General features: G+C 39.1%; 1 pseudogene; it reads right to left on the minus strand.

Annotated features, from left to right (window-relative positions):
- Nucleotides 1–6,877: 6,877 nt before the first annotated feature.
- LOC142871975 (uncharacterized) lies at nucleotides 6,878–6,996 on the minus strand (annotated as a pseudogene).
- Between the last annotated feature and the right edge of the window lie 331 nt (nucleotides 6,997–7,327).

Genomic DNA, 7,327 nt, shown 5'->3' on the forward strand with positions numbered 1-7,327 from the left:
GACTCTGTCTCAAAAAAAAAAAAAAAAATAGAATGTAGCAGTAACATCTGTTTTTAAGTCCCAAGGAAGGCTGAAAGTGCCCAAAGTAGTGGTAATTAAGTTGAGACAGATATGGTTTATCTCAAAAAGGATTGTGGATGTGCTTTTTGGCATATGAAGTTCATGGGACTCACATAAATAGAAAGCACACAATGTTTTTGAGAAACACATATTGACAAAAATGCTTCCAGTCTAGACTAAAATAGACTGGACTGTTCATGGTGTAAAAGGACCTTGGACCTCAACTTTTTACAGGCAAGAAGGCTCTGAAAGAAACAGCTCAGCGACAACAATGCCATATTCTCTAGTGTTCACAAAAGAGCAAGAAGGATGATGGAATGGGAAGGGTCTCTGAGACTACAGAGCCAAGAACAATGGAGACAAATGGATTTGAGAGCTATCTCTGGGAAGCAGAATGGGGAACTAATCAAGGAACATTCCTAGCTTAGGGTAGAGGGACCCAACTAGTTCATAATAGGGATTCCCATAACACTTGCTTAATGAGATTTCAGAATTGCTGTGGGTCAGTGATTGCTATGTGCCTATTTACTTTTTCAAATGGGAGTATTTATTGCAGTTATTTTGTCCTTTTTTCACCATTGTACGTTAGATGTACTAATTATCTCTTGCTAATTAATTATCTATTGTTAAGTAACAAATTATCCCCCAAATTTAGCAGTTTAAAACAACATGTATTTATGATAGCATAGTTTCTGTGGGTCAGGGCTCCAGGCACAACTTAACTGGGTTTTCTGATTCAGGATCTGTAACAAGACTTCAAGTTGTCAGCCAGGGATGGGGGCTCATTTGAAGTTTGGCTGGGGAAGGATGCACTCCCAAACTCACCTACATAAGTTGCCAGGATTCAGTTCTTTGAAGTCTGTTAGACTGAGAGCTTCAATTCCTTGTTGGTAATTGACCAGAAGCCACCATCAGTTCCTTGCCATGTGAGCCTCCTTAACATGGCGTCTTGCTTAATCAGAGCCAGCAAAAGAGATGAGAGAGAGAGAGAGAGAGAGAGATTGCTGACAAGGTAGAATTCACTATCTTATGTAACCTAATCACAGATGTGACATATTCTATTGGTAGAAAGCAAGTTCCTCGTGGGAAGAGAATGACACAAGCTCACAAATACCAGGAGGTGAGGGACCATTGGAGACTACCTTAGAAGCTGCTTACCAAAGGTGTGTAGGAGGTAGATAATCTCCATTCAGTTTATAGGTTTCTGGATTAAAGTAGCAGCAATTGGATCTGATGTGGACCACAAGATCCTGGGCTTTCCACAAATGCCATGATTAGATGAGACTTTGTGGGTGGAGGGGTGGGGGAGGGGGTTTGTGGTCACAGGATGGGAGTGAGAGAGTTTTGCATGTGGAAAGGATGGGAATACTTGTCCACAAGAGCAACTGTGACAGATTGAATAATCCATCCCAATTCATCATTCCCCTATAAGTGACACCTTTTCTATAGTCTCATGGTAGACAGGGTGTAGTACCCTTGCCACATGGGACTCATTATTTCTATCATTGATATAAGCTAAAGATATAAATAAGTTCAGGGAAAGTTTAGATGAATCTATGAATGGTAAATTCAGTTTTGAGTAGTAAAGGAAACCAGGGAGTTTGAAATACATCCCAAAACTTCTGAGGCCAACATTAATGGAATCCTATGAAACTTTGAAACCACAGGCTGGTTAGACCATTGGGCTGATGCAGTATTGCATTTCTTATATAAATATCATTTGGTTTTTAAAAATAAATACACATTTTAGTATAAATTCCTAAGGGAAATGTGTAGTTTATTTGAAAAGACTATAACTTTTTTTCCATGTTTCTTTTAAACTAATTACAAAGAATTCAGAGACACTCTGAGCCAAAAGAGTTAGGAAAGGAAAACTCTACAGAAGAATGTGTCTTATTTTAAGAACTCATACCTGCACTCTGCATGTGGGAGATGGGAAATGGGATTTTGAACATAGGATCTTAGACTCCAGGTAAGAAATTGTATGGACCCTAAAATTGTCCTGTGAGCAGATGAAGTCTTTTGAAACCAGAAAGTGGCTCAGATTACTACCATTTGCTTCACAAAATTGCCTCCCTGACAAAACAATCCAACTGTTTTACCATACTCTATAAGTCTCAAATCATTATGGTTTGGGAAAAATGCACATGAAACTGTGATAGCAATAATTACTTTAAATGAATGAATAAAAGAAAGCAAGATATTGTGTTTTTTTCCAAGCAGCATTTAAATGCAGAATCTTTCATTTTAGATGCAGTAAATACCACAGAAGCCAGTAGATAAAGATGATGTCCCAACTCCCAAAACCATACCAAAAGGAGTGGGAATTCCACTCAAGCAGACAGCCGAGACAAGGATTGTGGGTAAATGCTGCAAGCTTTATTGGTAAGAAATAATGCTAAGTCTGAGTTATGTTGCTGCATAATTATCTTTTAGATATATTTAGTGATGCCCCATATACTAGTAAATTTTTAAAATAGAGCCACAAAATAGATGACAATTTAAGGTAATCCTATGCCTATAATTTTGTCTAAAAAAAATTCTCTGGTTCATTAGTCATTTCAATATTTGTTAATACCTTTTCTTTTCTAACTCACCTTTTGGTGCAGGTATTAACAAATTACAAGTGACTGATAGTCCAGAAAAAGTTCTGGAAAATCTACCGAGTGCCTATTATCATCAGCCTCCACATAGTCTAACTTAAATGTTACTGATAGGTGAAGAAGCAAGAACTAGAAAAACCAGAAAAGACATTATTCCATAAAGAGCAAGAAGGAGAGTGATTATGAAGTTGGATCCTCTGGAAAGCCAGAAATCAGAGTCTTATTCATGTGGGGTGAATTAATTTAACATGATTATCTTCTAAATAATTCTCTAAGACTGCCTCAGGAGGTAGGAAGTTATCAGTCATGGATGTTTGCAACGTGCACTGGTGCACTGGGTGACCACTTGACAAGAGGATGTCAGGTGCAAGAATACTCTACCAAAGTTCCCTGGTTGTTAAAGGGACAGGGACACAGAACTGATCTGTAACCAAGAACTCTAGTTAATTAGACAAGCCTTGCTCATGCTTATAGGACCCTAGGACCCAAGACAGAGACCAGCTTTTGCTGTTACTGGGTGCTCCCTCAAACAGCACACTCAAGCCTGTCTATACAACTCCAAGTCGAGGCCCAGCAAAGTGGAGCCCAGAGAAAGCTAAGCATTCTCTCTCCCAACTCTGGAAGGGCCTATTTGTCAAGGGCCTGTTTCCTATTTGAAATAGAAAACAGATTATCTGAAAACTCATCGTTCCACAATTCTACAAAATTGCCCTCAAACCCCCTTTCAGACCACTGTACAACAAGCTTATGAATTAGAAACAGAAAAGCACACCCATACCAATAAAGGTGACAGTTGACAGCAGAGAAAAGTGCCATCTTCCTCCATATGAAAGACATAGGGACTATCCACAGACGTGGGGGGGTCTGAACAAGACACGCGTATTGGGACAAAACACTGTAATCTTCACAACTATTGAAGAATAACAGATAGAGGCACGGTGACCATTTTCTTGTATTCTCCCAACCCCACGACTCACCTGGGGGTCCTGCCTCTGTCTGCCTTCCACCACCAAATCTCTGTGCAGTCAGCTCATACGTAGCATTAGTGACCGTGCCAAGTCGCCACATATTCTTCATGGTGTTTCTATGCTGCCAACTTCCTCCCTATCCCCTCTCCATCTGCATAAATTCTACTCAAAATGCTTTCCCCAGAATAAGCCAAGTTTAGTGTTTGAAAATAATTGTGGGAATATTTGAAATCCACTATTTTTCTAATGAAATGTTACATGGTTAATAGCTATTAGAGAAAAATTTTTAAAGGAGCATTTTACTGGTCAAGAACATTGTAAAGCCCTGATTAATCAGAGAGACTTCAGTTCCTAGGGAATATGTAAAAGGTCTACACAACCAAATCTTTCCTATAAAAACTCTAAACTGCATTACGCAGTCTCCTGGCCTCAAAACATTTCCTGCTTTTTAAAATAGAGAATAGTGAACAGGATTTAAAGTTTTCCTTGATGACTCAGGGCCACCATTATGAAAAACAATTTCATGATGATGTGATTTCCCAGGGATTATTAAGGTGGGTAGAGCTGCTAGCTCCTACCCAATGGCCCCGACCACTGTGCTCTTGGAATTTTTTGACTTGTTTCCTACAAGCTCCCTTGCTATCAACTAATAGTTTGTACTATGTCAATGGGCCTGCTTCTTCCAGTAATTCCCATGCTTGTCTACCTGGTTGCTCTTAAGCTAGCTGAGGGAGCTTTTTGCCTATATAATACATGACTCTCAGTAACTATGCTTCTTTAGTTCTCCTATTTGTTTTAAATATGTTCCATCTCTTTTCTCTGCTCACCTACATTGGTATCAGTATACTCTTCTTTTTCTAATTTATAAGCTTGTTTTACAGTAGTCTGAAAAAGGGTTTGAGGGCAATTTTGTAGAATTGCAGAACAATGAGTTTGGGGATATCTTTTTTCTATTTCTTTTTTTTCTTTTTCTTTTTTTTTTGAGACAGAGTCTCGCTTTGTTGCACAGGCTAGAGTGAGTGCCGTGGCATCAGCCTAGCTCACAGCAACCTCAATCTCCTGGGCTCAAGCGATCCTTCTGCCTCAGCCTCCCGAGTAGCTGGGACTACAGGCATGCACCACCATGCCCGGCTAATTTTTTGTATATATATTTTTAGTTGGTCAATTAATTTCTTTCTGTTTTTAGTAGAGACGGGGTCTTGCTCAGGCTGGTTTCAAACTCCTGACCTCAAGCAATCTGCCCGCCTTGGCCTCCCAGATTGCTAGGATTACAGGCGTGAGCTGCCGCGCCCGGCCAAGAAATTAAAGGTTTTAGAAGAGAAAACAAAACTAATAAGAAAATAACTTGGATTTTTTTAAAAATCAACTTTAATAGTGGCCTGATACAATCTCCTAGAGCGTAAGTATCTAAACAAGTAAATATGGAAAGACGGATAGTTCAATTAATGGATTACTTTTGCTTTGAAGCCAATCAGTACTTTGTAGCTCCAACTCCTAGGGAGTTATTGCATACTTTCTTAATAAGCTGTAGAAGTCTCAACAGCGGGGATTGGGTTTTGCTCATTTTTGTACATACTTTTGCTCATTTTTTGTATCTAGCACAGTGTCAAAGACATAGAGGATACCCATCAATATTTGTTGAATGTAATTTAGTTGATTCAGTGGCCATGATTTTACAAGATCCTTTGTCAACAGAGAAAGATAGAATGTTCTGCAAACTCTGATCCCCAGGGTAGGAAGCAGACATTCTCAGCAGTGAGATGGGTACAAATAATGCCCTGGATTCCTCCCATTTCTTTCCTCCTCTCTTCCACAATCCCTTCCTCCACTCCCCCCACTCCATGCTTCTGAGTATCTAAGTGATGTTTCACCTCATTTTCTTTTAGATGCTTTGAACAGAAATTAAAAGATCTTCCTTTTCTTTTTTAAAATGGAAAAACAAAAAGAAAAAAATTAAAAGATTATGCTACACAAACAGCTTTTGTGTATCCAGATTTCAAGTATTCATCTGAGTCTGGTTCATCTCTCCCAGTAATATTCTAGCAAAGAGCTGCTTGCTGGACCTGTATCTCCACATCTGGCATTTTGCTGTCCTGCAGGCAGGGACAGGGGAAGTGACTGTGTGTTACTTTCAAGGATGTCTTGTGATTTTGTATTAACCGTGTTCTTTTACTTCTCTGTTGGCACAAACGTTAGAGGGTTCGCTATATTCATTGCAACCTGGGAAGAATTCCTGGAGTCTAAAGGCTGTCGGAAGTTTGAGGAAACTGAAGAGGGGAGGGCACAGGCTTCCAGTTTCTTTTTGCCCATTCTATTCTTTTATGAATTGCACGGAGGTCTTACGGACTTTCAATGCCCATTGTTTTCTTGCCTGGGTACGTTTCCTTCTGTCACTCATAGATGTTGTTTACCCAAGTGTTGACAGGCAGTTTTTTCCTCAAGGGTACTGACAAGATGGTCGCATGGACACTAAGCATTTGGCTCTCTGTTCAATGCCACAAAAAGTGCACAAGGAATGCCTCTTAATCAAATTTGTCCTCACAAAGAGATAATCTCTGCTCTTTGGTTTAAGAACCACTCATATGCCCTCATTGTCATAGTAAATGACAGCTTGTTAAGCTTTTCTCCATGTATATACACAAAACAGTGTCGCTCAGAGTGAGTATCACACTGTCCACACAGTAAAACTGTCATTAGTTCCATCTGTGTTTCTTCTGGCTCAAGCCCCATAGATTAAAGCTGTGACATACACGATCAGTGAAACACTTCTACTATTTACCTAAAGATGAAAATACCAGTAATGCAAGCTATGAAAGGAGTCCAGCTAGACTCCAAGTTCCAATATGGGGCAGCCTTCTTATGTACATTTTCATGAGAAAGTTCGAGGGATGTATCCATTTACTTATCTATTAGGACTTCTCAACAGAGAGGTAGAACTGCTCTGTGCTATGTGCATTCTAAGTTGTATTTAAAACAGCCACGACAATAGAAAGAATTTTTAACAATCATGTACACTTTATTGGCACTGATACAGGCTGTATGCTAGATACTACTCATTTTTCTGACCTCAACGTTAGCTTTACGAGTCTGATTCCCCAGGAAGTAGATGGAGTGGGCCACAGCATACCTTGTTTTTGTGGACTTGGAAGTGAATTTAAATATAAGGTCATGACCTCTTGATGGGTGTTCTGGCACCATTGGTTTTTTTTTTTTTTTTAAATACTTCATTCTTTATTTTAATTTTTAAGCCTAAAGCATCTGGTATTCCCAGGCAGTCTCCCATCCAAGTACTGACCAGGGCTGACCCTGCTTAGCTTCTGAGATCAGAAGAGACCGGGCATGTTCAGGGTGATATGGCTGTAGACCACACTGGGTTTTTTCCCAATAGAAATAGTGTTCAAAAATATTTCTTGCAAAAGCAACATCTCCTCTCTGAATCTAAGTCTTCTACCTTTATTATAGGGATATAGAAAGTATAAAACTATACAATCTGTATTATTAATTTACCTTAATGAATTATTAATTGTTAGTTTATTGATTCTATGTCCTTGATGTTTTCTGGTGAATTCTTTGTGATGGATTACCTCTGTGGTGGATAACATGCCAGTAAACTTTTAAAAATTCTTGTCTAATAGGCCCTGAGAAGTATTATCAATTTAAAAAAAAAATGTTATTTTCTCACAGTAGTTTCAGTAT

Source organism: Microcebus murinus, chromosome 7 (assembly GCF_040939455.1).
Source record: "Microcebus murinus isolate Inina chromosome 7, M.murinus_Inina_mat1.0, whole genome shotgun sequence".
Classification (NCBI taxonomy): Eukaryota; Metazoa; Chordata; class Mammalia; order Primates; family Cheirogaleidae; genus Microcebus; species Microcebus murinus.